We start from the raw sequence: 21,899 nt of genomic DNA on the forward strand, positions 1-21,899 counted from the left end.
AGCATCCGATGCTCTTCCAGAGGACCCGAGTTCAGTTCCCAGCACCCATGTTAGACAGCTCACAGCCACCTGCAACTCCAGCTCCAAGGCTCTGACTCCGTCTTCTGCACTCCATGGGCATACACTCAACTCAGGCCTACACATACACACATAAAGAAATAATTCTAAAAAAAAGTTTTCCTCATTCTTGGAAGTCTTTGGGGTTTACTGCTGTGAACAGAAACCATGACCAAGGCAACTCTTATAAGGACAGCATTCAATTGGAGCTGACTTACTGGTTCAGAAGTTCAGTCCAGTATCATCAAGGCGGGAGCATGGCAGCATCCAGGCAGGCATGGTGCAGGAGGGGCTGAAAGCTCTACATCTTCATCTGAAGGCAGACAAAAGATTGGCTTTCAGGCAACTAGGATGAGAGTCTCAAAGCTAACACCCACAGTGACACACTTCCTCCAACAAAGGCCACATCAGGAAGGCAACACCTCCTAATAGTGCCATTCCCTAGGCCAAACATATTCAAACCACCACATTGGATTTTGATTATATGGCATATCAGTCAATTTTTTTTTTTTTTTTTTTTTTTTTTTTTTTTTTTGGAGACAGACAGGGTCTTGCTATATAGCTGTCCTGGAACTCACAATGAATACCAGGCTGGTCTTGAACTCACAGAGTTCTTCCTGCCTCTTTCTCCAGAGTGCTAGATTAAAAGCGTGTACTACCACTCCTAGTGACACTACTCCCAGCTTAGATTAATATTTTACTATTTGTTTTGTGTGTGACATGCATGTGTATGCATGTGTGTATGTATATATATATACATATATATGTATATACATGCATGTTGTATTTGTATGTGCATGTGTATTTGTATGTATGTGCATCTGTGCATGTGTAGAGGTCAGAGGAAGATATCATGTGTCTTTCTTCTCTGCCTTACTCTCCTGAGGCAGGGTAGCCCACTAAGTTTGGCTCTCATCAGTTTTCCACTGTCAGCTGTCCTCCAGCAATCCCCAGAGTCCTTCTCTGTCTCTATCGCCTCTCCCCAGCTCCAGTGTTGTAAGTGTGAACCATGCTGAGCCATTTAAATGAGAGCAGGAGATACCTTCCCCTATTGCTGTCCTAGATGGCTTTCAGGTGTGATGGTGATGATGCTGACGATGATAACAGTCCCTTGTAACCCAAACTGGTCTGAAACTCAACACACATCAGGAAGGATGACCCTTGAATTTCTAATCTCCCCCACCCTCCCACCCCCCAGTACTGAGATTAAAGGTGTGCACCATGGCATCTGGCAGTAACTTACTTTTTAAGTTGTTATTTACTTCAGGTTGTTCCCTATGGTGGTAAATACTTTAGTGGCTTCACATTTCTCCATGAAGTGGACATCTGCAAGGCTAATTTAACTGTTTCTTCATCACTTTTTCCTACTGAGGCTGATACTTTAGTGAAGTCTTTGCAGGAAACATTTGCACAGGATTTAAACACGTTCCAGGGAACTGGACTTCCTGACCAAGAGCCATGCACTTTTTCAAACATTCGCTTCCTATTTCTAAGTGGCCCTCCAAATATTACATTTATTGCTTTAATAAGTTCCCCCACGATGGGTCTGAGCCAGCTGATGCCCCACCTCACACCCCTCCTACAAGACATGCCACTTTCTTTCTAATCTTTGCTAATTAAACAGACTACATGGTTCACTTCACTTTACCTTCATGTTCTCTCTCTTCCTCTCTTTCTCTCTCTTTTTGGCCAGAGCTTCTTTGTGTAGTTCCAGCTGTCCTGAAACTCACTTTGTAGACCAGGCTGACAGAACTCACTGAGATCTGACTACCTCTACCCTCTGAATGCTGGGATTAAAATCATGAGCCACCATTGCCTAGCAATGTGGTAATTTCTTTTGATTTGTGTTTGTTTTTCTTTGTTCAGAAGTCCTTCCTTCCCTCCATCCTTCCCTTTCTCCCTTCTTCTTTTCCTCCCTCCCTCCTTCTTTCCCTCCCTCCCCCTCTCCCTCCTTCTTTCCTTTCCTCTCTCCCTTCCTCCCTCCATCCCTCCTTTCCTCCCCTCCTACCTCCCCTCCCTTCTGGCCAGGCTCTTAAACTCAATAGAGAACCACTCTACCACTGAGCTATGCCCCCAGCCCAGTCTCTCACATGATCTTTTCATCTTTATATTTTTTTTTGTATTTGTTTAGTTGGTATTTTGGTATCTTTAAAGCCCTTTGGTAGAGAGTCAGCCCTAGAGACTCTGGGATGGGCCAGTGAGTCTGACTAGGTCCCAGTATTGAGTCCCCCTTCTTGGCCGCTGAAACCATGACACGGATCAGCATTTCCACTTCAGGGAGGGATGAGATCCTGTCTCTGAGCAGACCACTGGTGAATAAGCTCAGGATAAACACAGTGTCCATGGTTCAGCCCAATGTACCCCTCACTGGCCTGTTGAGTGTGGAGACACCAGACACACAGCCGGCACCTGCTGCGTGCTGAGCCCTCAAAGATGACACAGGCTACTAATTTAAGGTTTACGGATGCAATTAGAAGGGAAGAAAGCCATCTTAGAAAACCAGGGCCATTTCATGGTTAGCTTTCATTCTTCAGGAAATTAGGAAGATGGAGACAGGTGCAGAAGGAGACAGAGTCCTCAGGTGTGTGCCCTCTCCTTGGAAAAGCGGTACCATTGTTTTTTACCTCAGCTTCTGGCAGCTATCCCCCTCCCCCCATCCTATCAGTGGTTAGGAAAAGCTTCAGTGGTTATCTAAAAAGTAGGGCTACAGTTCTGCAAGAAGGCTCAGTCATTCAGGGTCCTGTCATCAAGGCCGGCCACCCAAGTGTCCAAATCTCAGGAAGCCACATGGTAGAGCTTGTCTCACAATTGTTCTGCCCTTCACACCAGCACACACTGCTATACTGTCATGCTCTTTTTTGGGGTGGGGTGGGGTGGGGCTCGGGACAGGGTTTCTCTGTGTAGCCCTGGCTGTCCTGGAACTCACTCTGTAGACCAGGCTGGCCTTGAGTTCGGAAATCCGCCTGCCTCTGCCTCCCAAGTGCTGGGATTAAAGGCGTGCGCCACCACTGCCCGGCCTCAGTTATGTTCTTCCAGCTTGCATACACACTGGATAAAGGTAATAATACACATTTTAGAAACTAATACTATTTCAAATGAGTCAATTTTTCAAGGAAAAATTGCCAGAGCCCTGTAATTAAACTACACTTTAAGCCGGGCGGTGGTGGCGCACGACTTTAATCCCAGCACTTGGGAGGCAGAGGCAGGCGGATTTCTGAGTTCGAGGCCAGCCTGGTCTACAGAGTGAGTTCCAGGACAGCCAAGGCTATACAGAGAAACCCTGTCTAAAAAAACAAAAACAACAACAACAAAACAAACAGAAAGAAAATACCTTCATAGGACTGACCTAATGCTCTCTGTGGGTGGTTCCAAGTTTGGGCAGGCAGTCCTGAGTTGTATAAGAAGCCAGTAAAAAGCCTCCTCCTCCATGGCTTCTGCTTTGGTTTCTGCCTCGAGTTTCTGTTCCAAAGATGTCTCTCAAGGATGGACTATAATCTGTGAGGGAAGACAAACGCTCTCCTCTGCAGACTGCTTTTAGTCTCACAGCAGTAGAGACTTAAGGAGGTCTCATGACTTTGGAGTTCTAGGTTTTAAGCTGGCCAGGGTGGCTCACCCATAACCCCAGCGAGTGGGAACCAAGGCAGGATTATCCTCTGTACTGCTAAATTAAAGAGTGAGACCCACTGCCTAGCAGCTCACGCCTTTAATCCCAGCACTTGGGAGGCAGAGGCAGGCCAGCCTGGTCTACAGAGTGAGTTCCAGGACAGCCAGGGTATACAGAGAAACCCTGTCTCAAAAACAAAACAAAACAACAAAAAGTAAGACCCTGCCTCAAAAGGAATGAAGTCAACACAGTCCCCAGGCTGTCCCCACCGAGTGGTCCCAAACAACCCAGCTACTGGCTGTCCCACTGTGCAGTTCCTGTTTACCTGAGGTTTCAGTGGTTAAAGGTAATGCTTATGGAAACTTGAGGTTTACAGAAGCAATGTGAAGCTTCTCTGCCAAGATCCAACTTGGGCATATCTAGAACAATTAGGAACTTAGTTGAAAATGCATGGCTTCCCCGGCGAGAGAGTGAGTGTCCCCCGCGGCGTACCCAGCCTCCCTCTTGGCTGACATTTTTGGTTATGCTTGTCTGTTTTGTGAGCAGATCCAGCAACAAGGACCTCGAAAAGTAGTTCCAGTTTAATTGCTTTGGCCACCAATTAAGGGGACACATTTAATTCCAGCAGAGTGTTAGGTATCATCTCAAATGCTTTCTTAGTCACCTAGGATTTTCGACCCCCCTCCACCCCCCATGAAGCCTGTAAAACTCTGGGTAAGGAAAGGGCAGTTTCCAGGGACCAACAGTCACACTGTGGCTTCAGCTTCTGTAAACTATCAGTCCAGGATTCATCAGTTTTTTTTTCATTAAAATTTTTATTGTTTTACATTTATTTGTATGTGTGAGCACTGTTAATGTACTTTATTTTCTTTTTAAATTTGTTTATTTTATATATGTTTTAAAAAATAAACTGTTTCTATATATTGAGATGTTGCTTGTTGCTCACCGCAGTCTGTCTTTGGGCTCTTCCTTAGAGATCTTAAATTTTTAAAAAAATTATTTTTTTTCTTTTTAAAGATTTATTTTATTTATTTCATGTATGTGAGTATACTGTAGCTGTCTTCAGTCACACCAGAAGAGGACATTGGATCTCATTACAGATGGTTGTGAGCCACCATATGGTTGCTGGGAATTGAACTCAGGACCTCTGGAAGAGCAGTCAGTGCTCTTAACCCCTGAGCCATCTCACTAGCCCCTGCATTTTTGTTTTGTTTTATTCTTTTTATCTTTCCTTTTTTGGGGGTTGGGGAGTTCTTTTTCTTTTCTTTTTAAAGAAAGATTTGTTTTTATTATTTTAATTATGTGTACAGGGAGAGCGAGTATGTGCACATGAGCACGTGTGCCCACAGAGTCAGAGGTCAGACCCTGGAGCTGGACTGGAGCAGCCGTGAGCCTCCTGGTGCTGGGAATGGAGCTCCAGTCCTCGGAGAGAGCACTGTGTGCTCCTACTCCAGCTCTCTGGTTTTCAAGACAGAGTTCCTCTGTGTAGCCCTTGCTGCCACGGAACTTGCTCTGTAGACAAGGGTAGCTTCAAATGCAGAGATAGGCCCACCTGCTCCACCTCCCCAAGTGCTGGGATTAAAGGCATGTGTCCCCACTGCCCGGCAAGCTGTTTTCTTTCTCTTTCTTTCTTTCTTTCTTTCTTTCTTTCTTTCTTTCTTTCTTTCTTTCTTTTTTTTTTTTTTTTTTTTTTTGGTTTTTCGAGACAGGGTTTCTCTGTGTAGCCCTGGATGTTCTGGAACTCACTCTGTAGACCAGGCTGGCCTCGAACTCAGAAATCCGCCTGCCTCTGCCTCCCAAGTGCTGGGATTAAAGGCGTGCGCCACCACCGCCCGGCTGTTGCTTTTCTTAATAAGGTTTTCTTTGCTCTAAAATTAAATATGGACACACATATAAACCCTTAATTTCTCTCAGTTTAAAGTAATTAATTAAGTAATTAATTTTTTGCAATGCCAGGGTTGAGCCCAGGGTCTCAGATTTACTAGCCAAGCACCTGACCACCTGCCCCACACATTTTATTCTATGTTTTACTGTGATGGCTTCAATGTTCTGTTGGGAGCTTTGATCCATTAAAGTTGGTCTGATGACGATTGCTTTCCTAGTGGCCAGTTGATCGGAAATCCAAACTATCACATATTTCATTTCTGTGTGGATTTGGGACATTTTGTTAACTTTCAGCTCTGTCCCAGCATGTCCCTCAGGCTCAGCGTGTACGAGCTGCAGTATCTGGAAGTCTGTCTTGCTGCTGTAGCATCAGGAAGTCTGTCTCGCTGCTCTTTGGAAAGCTTGCTCAGTTTTGCATTTCTTTTTCCATATGAACTTTAAAATCCAATTTTGTTTCCATGAAATTCTCTTTTAGAAATGAGGGAAAAGGGGAAATACATGAAATGTTTTGGATAACTTTGGTATCCAACTGCTATTTTATTCATGTAGGTGTCCTGGCTGACAGTATGAGTCAGTAGGTACAGGAGCCTGCTGTCAAGCCTGATCCCAGGGACCTCTGCTAAAGGAGAGAAAGGAGTCCTGCAGGTTGTCCCCTGACCTCCACACATGCACCATGGCGTACACACGCCTCTCCAATAAACAAATATATGTAATTACAAAAATGGCTGTTCATATGAGGATTGCTGTCCTACCCCAACTCTACATGCTGGTAACTAAATTCATGGCCTAGTACATACGTGGCATGTTACCTGCCAATAATCGAGTATGCTTGCTACATTTATTTAAATAAATATTCTTATTCTTTGGTGTTCCTTGGTATCATTAAAGTATTTTCTTAACATAGGTTTTACATTTTTATTAAATTATTATCATGCTTAGTTTTTTGAATGTTTTTTAGTCTGGCCATATCAGCTTATGGAGTTATAGTTTGCAAGAGTTTATAGTGAATCTTTGGTGTTTTCCAGACAAAATAACAAAATATTTTATTGTATGCAGTTTCCCCCTGCCCCTTCTGAGTTTTCTACTTTTTTTTTTTTTGTTCTTCCCTGACCCCCAAGGTTTCTCTGTGTAGCGTAGGCTGTCCTGGAACTCACTCTCTATAAACCAGGCTAGCTTCAAACTCAGAGATCTGCCTGCCTCTGCCTTCTGAGTGCTGGAAAGGTGTGAGCCACCATGCCTGGCTTCTACCTTAAAAAAAAAATTCTTATTCTATAAATTTACCATTACAGAACAGTGTCAACACACACTGCCAGAGCTGAGACCATCTGTAGCTGCTTAACCTTGGTACATTTCTGGATGAATTATAATCTGACCTGGGAAGTGATCTAAATTTGACTGCCCAACTAATACCTATTTATTTACATATCTCCTTAATCCTCCTTTCTTTTACTAAGTTTCAAATGATCTATTGTTATTATACTGTGTGCAAACAACGGCTGTCCTTCCCTAATTTTCAGTATTTAGACATCTTCACCCTGCCTGCCTGGGCCTCCTGAGTGCTGAGATTAAACCTGTGTGCCACCAGCACCAGGTACAACCTTCTTTTTTATCATCTCATCAGTTAGAATTTCAAATAAGATGTTGAAATGCCTGCAGTGATCTCTGGCTCAGCAGTTAAGAGTGCTTGCTGTTGTGCCGAGGACCCAGGTTCAGTGGCCAGCACCCGGTGGCAAACAGTGAATGTGAGCGCTGACTGTCACTGCATTGCTGCTCATGGCTGGGTGTGCTCCAGGAGTGCACCTCCCTGCCCTGCAGTGTGCTGACTGGGTTAGACCGGCTGGTTACAATGAGTTGGGCACCATTTTTACACTCTGCAGCTATTCATACACTGTTGGAATTACCTATTCCATGAAGGTTACTAGAGCCTACGAGTGTCCTCAGATGCCCCTTCGGTTTCTTCTGTGCTTCCTTTGTCTGCTCAGACTGTGGATAGATGGCCATCTTAGCGCTTGTAGTTTACAAAAAGTCACCTATTCCAGGTTCTTATGACTTCTCCCCTTCATCAGACTTTACTCTTCTTCCAGGCCCACACTTTCCTATCACACACTCACACACTGTGGACATACCCACCCAGGAAAATCCATTCCTGTCTTTGTACTAGAAAACCTGGGTCATAGTAAAATGCAGTTAGGACTGGAAGTGATGAGAAAAAAAACCAAGGTATGTTTGTTGCAGCTTATGTGTGTTTTACTACAGATACTCCAGGAAGCAGACACAGAGATGAGATCAAACATTCAAAGATTTCATTGGGAAGTCCCTGTGAAGCAGTGTAGGAAAGGCTCTGGGAAAATCTACAGACCCTTAGGGAATCTGACTGTGAGTCTAGCCCAGCACTATACAAAAGGCTCTTAAAGTTTAGTGTTCAACTTCCTATCATCTGGGGAGTTAGTCACTTCAGTTTCTGGCTTGGAACAGTCCCTAGCATGCCTGGTCCCTACATGACTTCTTTCTCCAGTGCTGGGAGCTTTGGGATACTCTCCAGTTCCTGCCACAAAGTACGAGTCTCTGAACCAGCAGAGATTTTGACCAGGGTAATTACCAACTTCGTCAGGTGGCACCTTTGTGTTGTCATGTATTCATGCGCACTGACATCCGGCTGTGCTGTTGGACTTAGAGTGACAGGGCGCAGCCTTTGCTCACTGTTTCTGTCTCCCTTTCTCCTCAGCCTTCATTTCCCCTTTCCTTTTCCCTCCATCCTGGCTACTCATCCTTTCCTGCTTCCTCCTTCCTCTCATTTCCTGTATCCTCCTCTGTCCTCATGCCTTTTCATCTCCCTGTCTCTCACCTCTTCCGATGTGCACAGGCGCAAGCAGACATTGCCTCCCTGTCTCCCACCTCTTCTGATGTGCACAGGCCAAGCAGACTTGGAGTTGGTTTTCAGATTCTCTCCCTCCTTCCCTCCCTCCCTCTCTTCCTCCCTTCTTTCCTACACACACACACACACACACACACACACACACACACACACCCCTATCTTGATGTGAACATTATAAAATGCATTATACACACTGAAACATTACATGAAAGAATTCTTAGAGTCTTCCTGATAATTCTAATCCACTAAAATTTGGTAAAGTTCCTAATGTTCATCCGTGTAAGGTCTTCTAGGGTGTCTGCATATACTGACATGCATGTGTTCTTTATACTGACATGCATGTGTTCCTTAGCAACATGCTGATCTCACAAAGAGTAGGTCAGAAGAGCCCAGTTCCAGAAAGGTAAGGGTCATGGCAGGGGCATTCCTACCTTGTATGTTTAACTCATTCTCAGCTTGAATGACACACAGAGAAGTCAGCAGGTCACCAATGGCAAGGGCTGACAGGCTGTGGTGCCAGGAACGAAACCTGGTCTGACCCTGCCATCCAGGAACTGTTCCTTACCCTGATCCTATGTCTCTTGGTTGGGGACTGGCGACCTCAGGCAGTCTCTTGGCTGCAGGTGTGTTACAAAGGATCCACATAATATTTTAAAATATAGGTAACACTCATTTTTAAAAAATGTATGTATATGTATGTGTGTGTGCATATATGCACATACATATTTATAGTGTGTGTGTGTGCATGTATGAGCATGCACACAGAGGTCTGAGTGCCACGGTTCTAGTGTGGACGTCAGAGGACCTCCAACACGGGTTCTGAGCATTGAACTCCAGTTGCCAGGTTTGGTGGCGAGTGTCCTTACCTGCAGAGCATCTCACAGGCCTCTGCTGGTTCTATTTTCAATCAAAGAAATGTGTTTAGTTTAACATGTGAGATGACCCCCAGAAAGGGTCTGAGGAGCAGCAGCAGTTTGTCAGCATCTTCTGCTTGCTCATGGGCTCTTTCTGTCACAGTTCACCTCAGTATTCCATGTTACCATTTCCCGAGCCATGGATGTCAGGCTCTCCCAGCCCTATTGGTATGAGCACATTGTTTTCTGTCATTCTGCAGGCTGAGGTGAGGGCCAGTTTGCATGCTCTTTCCAGACCAGCTTACACCAGGACTTGAGATGTGGTACCATGGGAAATCTTGGCTTTGTGGGTCTTTGAGTCCACTCCAGGTCTTCAGGAAAGTGTCTCCTCAAGGGACAGTGAGTGTGTGCATGCCTTTGTGTCCCTTACTTGGAGTCCTGAATTCCTGCTTCCTCTGGGGACCATCTCTTTGGTCGTTTGCATTTCCAGTTTTCTTCCTCAGGCCTCTCAGTCACTAGAGTGCAAAGGAAAGATCCCTGGGTGGGTGGGTGGGGGGAAGGTGGTGGTGGTGGTGGGGGGACACTGTGAAATGTCACGGAGAACTTTCAGCTTTCTTCTCCTTCCTCCATAAGGGTTTTGTTATTTTATTTTTGCTGTTTTGTTTGTTTTCCTACGAAGAGTCTTAATTGAGTTTGTTGAAGGTAGCAGCAAGGGCTCTCCAAAGGTCAGAGCTTATAGAATTCATTTACTATCAAAGGGGAGCCCTCAGATTGCTTACATGCAGATGCCGGGGAGTCCCACGTGGGTTATCTGTAGTCTAGAGGGCCAGGGCGCAGAATTGCTTAGTCCTTGAAGCTGGGAGGTCTGGAACAAGAGCTGGTGTGTCTGCAGAGTCCCGAAGTTCTAGAAACCAGATTCTTCCTGAACCTTCCCGGATACTTTCCTCCACAATGGAAGCACGCTCACCAGGTTCCCCCTACTCTTAGTGATCATGGACTGACTGAACTGGATATGGCGTTTCCACTATAAAATCACCCGTGGGAGAAGGGGCACCTGGGCCAAGGCCTCCTGGAGTGGCTCCCACACAGTCTCTATCACTCAGTAGGTTCCACCTAACCAAGAGCCTCTTCTCGCGCATGCGGTTTAGAGGTTGCCGTCATTCTGCTGCCTCCTGTTCCCCACCTTGCCCATTGCTGCCGGTTTCTACCTGCCGTTCACAGGGCTATGCGTTAGGCTTTGGTCCCCAAAGCCAGGCTCCATCAATACAGAGAGAGTCAATTCTAGTCTGTAAGAGATCGTTTTCTCTAGTAGTTTCTCTGCTCTTGTTTAAGACTAGAAAGACCCAAGGTTCTTTTTGCCTTTGCTAACTGTGTGACTTACGACTTACGGAGAGGCATTCCATGCAGCTACGCCCTCTGTGGGCTTCACGCCAGTTGTGAGGGTATCCTAAGGACTCTCCAATAGTTGTCGATTTCACTGTTGCCTCTGCTGCTGGCCCCATCCGTCAGGGTGCATGACATGGAATTGTTTATCTCCGTTATTGCTGTTAGTAAGTATGAGAGTTGCATACTAGTTATTAGTCTCTGTTCTAGACTGTCTCTGTCTCTCTGTCTTCCCAGCCCCCCCTTCACCCCTCCCCCCTTCACACACACACACACACACACACACACACACACACACACACACACACGCCACCAAAGGTCTCTTTGTGTAGCTCTGGCTGTCCTGGAATTTACTTGTAGAGCAAGCTAGCTAGGATTAAAGGTGTGTGCCATCACCGGGTAGCCTCTGCTTCTCAGGTGTTGGTATCAAAGGCCTGTGCTTCCATACCTGGCTTGTTTCTTCTTTTAAAGACCTATATGGGTGATCGATTATAAAGTGCCTCATCTGATGACTTTCACCTGAAGTCTTTATTCATGTTAATGTCTAAGTTGTTAAATTTACCATTTTCATACATTCTTCTACTGTGTTAATGCCCAAATAATTCCTAAATCTGACATCATAAATAAAGATTTAACTACATATCCTATATTTTTGTATCTCTGTGGTTGAATATGAAACTTAACTAAACACTTCTCTAGATTTGTTTTAACAAATTCAAGCAGCAGTTTAACTTAAATAAGCTAATATACCAGTGGGTGGAAACCCCTCAACACCCAAGTGACATTTACTGGAAAGTTTTTTTCCTCCCTCTCCTTCCTCCCTTCTCTTTAAAGGTTGATGTTACTGTCTATCATCCCCAAGAGAAAGAGATTCACAATTCACTTTTGCATTTTGGACAGTTCCTTCAGAGTTCTATCTAAATTTTCATAGAGCAAGCCAAAGTTTAACTTGGCATTTCTAACAGGATCCTGCAAAGCTGAACCCGCAGCCTCCTGGTCAAATTCGTTATGCAATAAAGTCCATTCGTTTGTCTTTTTTTTTTTTTTTGGTTTTGTTTTGTTTTAGACAGGGTTGCTGTCCTGGAACTCACTCTGTAGACCAGGCTGGCCTCGAACTCAGAAATCCACCTGCCTCTGCCTCCCAAGTGCTGGGATTAAAGGTGTGCGCCACCACTGCCCGGCTGTTTGCCTTATTTTATAGAAGTATCTACATGATCTATGCTCTGGGTGATCTCCATGTGGGCTTTCCTGGGTGACCTCTCTGTGGGCTTCCCTGGTTTGTCCTGGGTAGCACATGTTTGCCAGAGTATCTACTAAGTTTGAATACTATTATTCACTTATTTCATGAGGCTACTAATTGATCAAGACATAGTACATAAACTGTGATGGTTACGATTTGTATCTAAGTAACTACAGACTAAAACATCAAGTGTTAGATAAAGACAGTTAGAATGGAATTGTTAGGGTGACTCTGTGAGAACGATCTCTTTTTATTATGTAGAAAATAATCCTGAATTTATCTTTTCTGTCTATTTTCTGTAGCTTTCTTGTTACTTTAATTTCCCACCATTTGACGCTGGTGCTTCTGTGTGTCTGTGTGGGTACACTCATGAGTGCGGACCTCAGAGGCTAGTGAGGGTACTGGATTCTGGAGCTGGACTTGCAGGCAATGGAAAGCTGCCCGATGGGTGTGTGGGGAACTGAACTTGAGTCCTCTGTAAGAGCAGGACACACTCCGAACCCCTGAGCACCCCTCCAGCCCCTCTTATTACTTCCTTATAACCTCTTTCCATTCTGTCCCACCCACCATTGTCAGAAAGATGTTTTCAAAATACATTTAATTGGACTATTTCCTGGCTGAAGACCTTGCACTCAAAATCCAGTTTAACCCAATCCTAGAAATTGGGCTCAGTGGGTAGGGAGGGCACTTGATAGCTCAGTGGGTAGGGAGAACACTTGACACTGAGCTCAGCAATTCGAGTTTGATCCCCAGAACTCACAAGAAGCAGAAGAGAACAACTTCCACAACTTGTTCATGTTTGTTCCATGGCACAGACCACCCGGCAGATTAAAAACAGACATTCAATCAAATCTGAAAAGTGAACAACGCATCCTTGTGTAACCTGCACTCCCTGTGTGTCTTATACACTCGGCTAGAAGCTGCTTTCTTCTTTCTTGAAAAGTTAGGGTCCAGCTCTCCCAGGGAAGTTCCTCCTTGCCTCGGAGGGTCCCCTCCCTCCATATGATCCAGTTTCCCCATCTTCCTTCACTTTATTTATGTTTGTGCCCTTTCCTTGCCAACCAATTCCGAGCAGCCCCGTCTCAATCCAGAACAGATCCTATGTTCCTCTGGATGAAGCTTGTAAGGACTGTACAAAGAGAGCCACCCAGGAGATAGCACCAGTGGAAAAGTCAGAGGTGACATCAGACTGGACCAAGACTTATCCCCAAGTGAAGGGGAAAGAGGGAATGTTGGGTGGGACCTCAAAACAGTATATCTTCCATGGAGGTTTTTCAGACAACGAACATGTCTCCCAAGAACATGCCTACCTCAGTGACCTGCATGATCCATGCACAGTTGCTGGCTGGGACGAGTCCATAGGAAAGTGTGACCTCCCTGTCAGTTAGGTGACAGGTTCAGAGCTAGGCAGCAGAAGCTTGGTCCACTGTGTTCTCTGTCCCCACAACAGAGTCCCTTCCAGTATTCTCTGCTCTACCCTCATCTGCACTTGTCACACCTGCAATTGTGTATTTACCCGGAAAGGTGTCATCAGGGCAGAGCCTGGACCCACCTTTGTCATTGCTGTCAGCCAATTGCCCATCACAGCTGCACACCTACCACCTGTAGGTAAATAGTATTCTGATTTTTCAAGGTTTTTAAATAATATATCCCAGCATATAAAGCAAGCAAGCAAACAAACAAAGAACACCACATCAAAACATGAGACCATCAGGTCATGTCTGCTATGATGTTCATACATCTTTACACCTCAGTTGGTGGACCAAAGGATTGGATTCCAGTATAAAACCAATGTATGAACAATGGGATGTCACGGTTGCTGTATAGAGGAATCTCTGGATAAGACGTGAATGAATGAATGAATGAATGAACGAGTAAGATTTTCCTAGAGTAGGCTCCTTCCCTGGATGGCTTACTCTGGACCTCTCACACTTAGACCAGCTCTGTGGAAGTTCCATAAGCTTTGTTTAGTGAATGGGTAGACTCAGGGCTGAGCCATTCCTGACATTGAACGTGGTCTGCAGCCTTCTCATGGCAGAGTGCTCACGTGTTTGCAAAGCACAGTTGGCCCAGGGTTTGTGCTTCTTCCAAGACAATCTCTCCTCTCAGATTTCAGCATCAACAGAAATGACCTTTGTCCCAGGACAATGCCATGGTCTCTCCGGACCTCACTTTCGATATTTGTAAGATGAGAGATTTTTGAGTAGATAATCACAAAAACTCCCTTTGTGTTCATAAGCATGAAAACAGACCCTGCAAATGCATACACATGCAAATAATACCATGGAAGAGTTTGGAAATCCATGCTGCATAAAATGTGAGTTACTTTGTGAATTTCATTTCCTTCTAAATAGGCATTTTAGTTATAGGCCAGAGTCTATATATAACCTGGCCTATAGGGTTATTTGGGTCTGTGCAATAGAAATCTAATATTAAAACATTTAAATTATCTTAGCTTGGCATGGCTGTATATGCCTTTAATCCCAGCAGGAGCAGATGAATCTATGAGGCCAGCCTGGTCCACAGAACTAGTTCTAGGGCAGCCGAGGTTACACAGGGAAACCCTGTCTCAACCCCCAAAGTCAAAATGTTTATTTGTTCGCTTATTTCTTTATTGTGTGTCCATGGTCGGGTACCAAGGTGACCATGCAGAGGTCTGAGGACAGCTGGAGGAGCCAGTTTTTTCCACCTTATGGAGCTGGGACATCTAACTCCCCCACCTGTCTTGACAGCCAGTGTCTTTACTGCTGAGCCATCATGCTGGGCACTACAAATCCCTTCTTTAAAGGAGTCACATTGGGAGGGAATGTGTTCAGTCTGCCATTGCGAGATTGTGTGATTCCTCAGGAAGAGACCAGGTTTTAGGGTAGTGCAGAGTAAGGGCTCTCAAGGATGCTTCCTGCTGTGTAAACGGAAGTCTTTACTTCCCGCAGGGCCTTCCTTCAGCCCTTCTCTTACACCTGGGTGGCCTTTATTCTAATTATATCCATTACCTTAACAACATTCACAAATCATGGTTCCATCTGGAGCCCCTTGTTTTCAGTTTTGTGTCCTTACACACTCAGTGACTGTTCCTCACAGCCCCGTGCAGCAGCTGTGTGTCCTTACACACTCAGTGACTGCTCCTCAGCCCTGTGCAGCTGTGTGTCCTTGCACACTCAGTGACAGTTCCTCACAGCCCCGTGCAGCCGCTGTGTGTCCTTACACACTCAGTGACTGCTCCTTCCAGCCCTGTGCAGCTGTGTCTTTACACCAGAAGAGGGCATCAGATCCTATTATAGATGGTTGTGAGCCACCATGTGGTTGCTGGGAATTGAACTCAGGATCTCTGGAAGAGCAGCTCTTAACCACTGAGCTATCTTTCCAGCCCCAGATACAGAATTTTCCTATGCAGCCCTGCCTGTCTTCAGACTCACTCTGTAGACCAGGCTGGCCTCAACTCAGAAATCCTCCTGCCTGTGCTTCCCAAGTGCTGAAATTAAAGGTGGGCACCACCACACCGGGCTCAGAAATTAACCTTCTAATAATATACTTAGTCAAGTACTGGAACTGAGAAAGCTATTTTGGAGACCTTGAGTGGGCTCCAGTCCTTGTCCCACACTGCCTGCTGGCTGCAAGACCTTGGGCAAATCTGGTGATTCAAATCTGTATGAACATAGTCTCTGAATCTGGCTTCAAGGGGGTTTTTTTGGAGGGAGGAAGGATTGTTTGAAAACTATGTAAGGTGGTTAGAATACTGTGGTGGTTTGAGTAAAGATGGCCCCACAGGCTCATGCATTGGATACTTAGTCACCAGAGAACGGAACTCTTTGATAGGATTAGAAGATTAGGGGGTGTGGCTTGTTGGAGGAAGTTTGTCCCTGGGGGTGGGTCTTGAGTTTTCAGAAGCTCATGCCGGAGCAGCTTCCTCTCTGTCTCCTGCCTGCCGCCATGCTCCCCACCATGACTATAATGGATGGAATCGCCTCTGAAATCGTAAGCAGGCCCCTGGATTAGTGCTTTCTTTTGTAAGAATTACTTTGGTCATGGTGTCTTTTCCTGGCTGAGTCGTTTCCTGATGGAACAGTGGCTGAGACCCTGTCCGTCGTGGGAGGCACTTCACTAGTTGTGTAAACCCATTACCAAAAACTGGCCTAAGGACGGAAAGCAAATAGATGTAGAAGTTCCCTCTAGCTGTGTGAGGATATTAGATTGGTTTTGCTACGCCTCCCCTTTAGCGCTGTAGTTTTATCCTTTAGCCCTTTAAGCTCTGAACTAAAGCTGAACCTTGGGCATTAGGAACGCGGATGGAGCACATACGCTAACCAATATGTCTGTCAGGAACATGATGGAGCACATACGCTAACCAATGTGTTCGTAGGTTTCTTTTGTGTCTGTCAGTCTTTCATCACTGTGACAAAATGCCAGAGGAATCGTCTTACAGCAGCAAAGGTTTACTTTGAAAGTGGTTTCTGAGTTTTTCAGCTCAGTTTGGCTCCATGGCCGTGAGCCCGTGGAAGGCTGTAGGTCCTGGCAAGGGGCACACCGTGAGACAGAGCTTACCTCTTGGAGGCTGGGAAGGAGAGGAGGTGGGAGGGAGGGACAGCGAGGACAAGATAAAACCCTTCAACTGGATTTCATCTCCCACAACGACTCTGGCTCAGGTTGTCACCTCGATCACAGTCTCGGTTATTGACAGTCCTTCTCTTGCCAGAGCTACTGAGTAGATCAAGAGATGGAAGGGGACGGATTGGAGACTTGATTATAAATGTGACAAACCGTCACTTTTGCTGTGTAGTACTACTGTTCACAAACTAATCCTGGTGCAGTGTGGGAGGGGCTCTATGCCGGTGTGAATAGTGGGTGTCGGGGATGTAGAGGCTGCGTGGGAGACAGTGAAACAATCCAAGCCTCAGGTGGTAGTGGTTTGGAGCAAGGTGCTAGCAGTGGGGGTGGAGAGAAGTGGGCAGGTCCTGTAGGTAGTCTGCAGCTGAAATGAGTGGATTTTCTAATGAGGTGGACATAAGACCCTAAGAAATCATGGATTCTAAGTGTAACAACCGGCAGGCTGGAGCTGCTATCAATGGAGATAAGGGTAGGGGTGGGGGAGGATGAGGACACGGGACTTGAAGGGTGTGGTGTTGGCTGAAGATAAGATTTTTGGCTTTCCCACCTTGTCCCTTTCTAATCTCTGCATCTAGTTAGAAGCCACAGTCTGATTAGTCTCTGTTAGGAGCATAGCATGCATTTCTCTCACTTAATCTAAGGCACCACGGACGAGGAAGCAGAGGTGTAGACAGGTGATAGCTAGTTAGGATCTGAATCCACCACCATCTCCTGCACCATTCTTTTTTCTTTTTGAAAACAGGCAGGCGGATTTCTGAGTTCGAGGCCAGCCTGATCTACAGAGTGAGTTCCAGGACAGCCAGGGCTACACAGAGAAACCCTGTCTCGAAAAACCAAAAAAAAAAAAAAAAAAAAAAAAAAAAAAAAAAAAAAAAAAAAAAGAAAGAAAGAAAAAAAGAAAACAGATTATGGATATAGTTTAAAAGGTCTATATTAAATGTGTCTTGAGCATTGTTGCTTAGGGCCCATGTGGACTTCTAGGAGTGTCTACCAGGGGGGGATAACGCACATGCAGCGGGGTGTGCTTGAGAGTAGGGTGGAAATTGGTGCCTCTGGAAGGAAGCCAGAGGCAAAGCTAGTGAGTGACACCACAAGGCTTGGGAACCTCAGGTAGGTCAAGGAAAGTGGGGAGGACCTCCGGGAGGACCACTCATGGATGCTGCTGGGTGGTTTTGTTTTAGTGGAATGCCACTTTACTGTTGTCTTTGCTGTGTCCTCTTTATGTTGTTGGCAATCTTTGTGTAACACACACACAAAAAAATGAAAGGTAGATCGTGTAATAATAATACACATGCTTTTGGAGTTCCTGGCAAGGGGAGATTCTGAGGGGCTGTATAGGGGAACTTCTGGAGCATATTCTGAAAAGAAGAGCAGGGAGGGAGGGAGAGGGGAGTGGAAGGGAGGAGAGAGAGAGAGAGAGAGAGAGAGAGAGAGAGAGAGAGAGAGAGAACGAGAACCTGGGACCCTGGCTAAGGCCTGGAAGGAAAAATGGGTGTCTTCAAGGCAGAGTGGTGTCTTAAAGTCATGGCAGAGAAGATGGTTTCATTCCCCATATTAAGCAAGCAGAAGGCACAAAATGTGAAAAGTAACTGAAACTAGAGAATGGAGAATAAATATCAGCTGAGGAGGGGTCTGGACCTGAGCTAGGCAATGCTCACACTACATTCTAGGAAATGGTTTTCTGTGAAGGTTATTTCACCAGATTTTCATGAATCTGAAGAGGAGGAAAGTTCTGGAGAGATTAGTGAGAATGCTGTGAAGGGCTAAGACAGACACTGTCATGATGGATATGGTGACTGACTTAGTGCAGTGAACACATACGTCATGTGCTGTTTCCTGAGCTTCCTAACAACCCAACAAAGTCTTTGTGCATGAAGCTCTCCTTCTCTCTCCAAGGCAGTAGGAGGGCTGTCCCTGACAGGGGATCCATAGGCTCTGGTAGCTGGCTGGCTGAGGTCATAGAGCTTCCTTCACCTCTGCAGCCAGTTCGTCAGTTCCCTGTCTTGCTGCCTGCCCAGTGTACAGAGAAAACAGAAGAGGTGTTGGAAGTGGCATGAGCTCTGCTGTCCCCGCAGAGGGACCCGGAGATCAAGTCATTATTTGCTTAGAGTTCTGTGTGCAAGGCCACCCAGATTTCGAAGCCTTGGGTTTAGAAAGTTACAAAAGAAATGACAGGTTCTTAATTGACAGAATCAAGCCAGGCAGCGGTGACACATACTTTTAATCCCTGCACTGGGAGACAGAGGCAGGTAGATCTCTGAGTGTAAGAGGTTGAGGCCAGCTCAACAGAACAAGTTCTAGAACTGCACAGAGAAACTGTCTCAAAAAACTAGAAAAGAAAAAAAAAAGGAATAAAAAAGTCTCGGGTGAAGCAGAATTAGCATTGTCTTTCCGGGTGAATCGTGAACTCACCTTCAGAAGGCATTTCTAGCTGGTAACTGCTGCTCTGTACACTTCCATTTCAGTGTATTCTACATGACTGTAATCTGTGAAAACAGGCATTTCACAGTTACAAGGGGGAGCACAACAGGCACTTGCTCTATCGGGGGGGGGGGGGGAAGAGAGAGACAGAGACAGAGACAGAGAGAGAGAGAGAGAGAGAGAGAGAGAGAGAGAGAGAGAGAGAAAGAAATTGTGACTTCCATGATTTTGCCCCTATTTGTCAAGCAAGGATTCACCAAGAGTTCCCTGCTGGGGAAGACACTGGGTAGACTCCTAACGTCTGTGCCAGGAAGAGACGAAGAGACGTGGTCCGGAGCTGGATACTAAGGGAGAGTCGAGAAAAATCTCTGCAGTGAATCAGACCACCATTTCTTGCTAAATGTTAGAAATGAGCCAGTGTTCTAGCCCGCATCCTCTTCCTCAGTAGCGACAGAGAAAACCATCTTCATTCCTCTCAACGGCAAGGCCTTTCAGGGCCACTTCAAATACGGCTTTCTAGGATTTGGTGGCTTAGCTTCAGAGGTAAATCTTATGATGACGCCAAAGCGATAGATACACAGCCAGAACCATGCTTCAAATTTTAAATGTTGGAATGTTTGTCTAAGTCTTGGCACATCTACGCTACGAGACTCTTTACTGCCACTGTTTCCGAGAAGGCGTGTGTGATGCCCAGCTCTCCACGAATGACTGGACTTCCGGTTTCCTGTTTTACTTCCTCAGTGAAATGTGGGTGAGGGCAGCCCCACTAGACAACTGCTGGGCGAGGCCAGCACTGTCACAGCCTGGGACCCAGCTCTCTGCCAGGCCTCACTTCTGCCTACAGACTTCCAGCCTGCATGTGTAACTTACTGTCAGTCATTTTCCAGAATAGAAACGCCACGCTCCTTTTAGGAAGGCAGGTTTTTTTTTTTTTTTTTTCCCTCCCCAAGTAGTCTTTCCAAAACATACTTCTTTTATAAGAAACTTGAATTCTGAATGGTGAAATGTATTAGTTTCAAAAACTCTTTTCCCCGCTCCTTCCCTCCTTAAGGACCAGCACTAGTCTCTGACTTACACTCTTGGCCTCATCCTGCTAGGCACTGTGGGTGACAGGGTGAGCCCCTCACCCTCTATGTTCAACAGTAGTACCACCTATAGTGCACTCAACAATTGCTTGTGGATTAGCAGTAGGTGAACAAATCTTGGCTTGTTTTTTGAGACAGGGTTTGTGTAACAGAGCCCTGGCTGTCCTGGATTCCCTTTGTAGGCAGGCAGGCCTCCAACTCACAGAAATCCACCTGCCTCTGTTCCCCCCCCCCCCCCATGCTGGGATTAAAGGTGTGTGCCACCACACCCAGGTTAGATGAATAATTCTTATTTCTCTTTAATTAATGATTTTTATTTTACCATTAATACATTATAATCAACTCCAACAAGGCCTGCAAGGCACAGAAACTGGATAGGAATACCAGAGCATGGTGGTGGCAGAACCACTTACTCTCAGAGCCCTGCCTCCTCCCCAGGACCCAGTTAACCATTATTTCCGTGATATTGTGAGGCAGGCTGGTGGGCATTGCTGTCCCTACCTAAGAACACAGGTGTTGGTTCAGTTTTCCGTCACCAGGAACTTCACCATGAACTGAACAAGCAGTCACTTCTAGATCTGTGTCAGTAGGCATTTGTCTCATTCCAAATGAGACAGTCTGAAACCATATTATTTACAACAGAGTTGGCACTGCCACCTAGATGTCATGTGATGGTGTGTTAGGAGTTGTTACTTGACTACAGAGTACCGTTTGGCTTTTGTTCCCTTTCAGTGAGTAAGAAAAAAAGGGCTCAGAAATGAGCCTCAGAGTTTCTCCAGACTCTTCCTTGACTGCGGTGTTTGGGTCTATGAGTCACTGCTGTCACATTGACCTTAAGACATTGCTGCTTTACACAAGGTTGACCTGGTTAGAATTGGTTCACACACACCCTATCTCTTAGGGAAATCCTCCTTGTAGGCCAACAGTCTCCTCATTGGGCTTCCTATCATGACAGTTCCATATTATCTCAGTATAGAATCCTACAGTGACCTGGGATGTGTCAGTAGAGTCCATTCTATCACTGCAAGCCCATAGTTCTATTACACAGTCTTATCTGTATATGACAGGTTCTGTTTGCCAAGTAGCTTATGTTGCTATTCTAATTAAGAGATTTATATGGGTCTATAATTTGCTGAGAATTCTAAGCAAGATTAAACTTAATAAAACAATTTGAATCATCAACCTATTACCTATACGTGATTAATGTTTTAAATTAGGATCTAGATAAATGAAAATTATTCCCTCACAGGGTTCTATTCTACTGCTCATTAATGAAGAATAATTAAATTACTCAGAATGATTAGTGTGGAGAACTGAGTTTGGAGGAGACCAATATGAACTAAGTAGATATACTGTACTAGTTGGTTTTGAGTGTCAACTTGACACAAGCTGGAGTCATCAAAAGAACCCCCATGAGGAAATGCCTCCATGAGGAAATGCCTCCATGAGATCCAGCTGTAGGCGTTTTCTCAATGAGTGATCAATGTGGGGAGGGCTCAGGCCTCTGTGGGTGGTGCCATCCCTGGGCTGGTGGTCTTGGGTTCTGTAAGAGAGCGGGTAAGCAACACCCTCCATGCCTCTGCATCAGCTCCTGCCTCCAGGTTCCTGCCCTGCCTGAGTTCCTGTCCTGACTTCCTTCCCTTGATGAACAGAATTGTGGAAGTGTAAGCTGAATAAACTCTTTTCTGCCCAACCTGCCTTTTGGTCATGATGTTTTGTTACAACAATAGAAATCCTAAGACATATCCTACTCTTGAAAAATATTTATTTGTGTGTGAGTGTGTGTGTGTACACGTGTGTACCACGTGAGTGGAGTGTCTAGAGAGCGACTGATCTAGAACTGTAGTTCTGTAAGCTCCCTGACGTGAGGGCTGGGAAGTGAACCTGGTCC

At 45.5% G+C, this 21,899-nt stretch overlaps 1 protein-coding gene across 5 annotated transcripts in view; it reads left to right on the forward strand.

Annotated features, from left to right (window-relative positions):
• Grhl2 (grainyhead like transcription factor 2) overlaps positions 1-21,899 on the forward strand; it is a 133,169-nt gene that overhangs the window by 14,836 nt on the left and 96,434 nt on the right. The gene's annotated exons all lie outside the window — the stretch shown is intronic.

The sequence above is a fragment of the Arvicanthis niloticus genome, chromosome 13, assembly GCF_011762505.2.
Source record: "Arvicanthis niloticus isolate mArvNil1 chromosome 13, mArvNil1.pat.X, whole genome shotgun sequence".
NCBI classification, from domain to species: Eukaryota; Metazoa; Chordata; class Mammalia; order Rodentia; family Muridae; genus Arvicanthis; species Arvicanthis niloticus.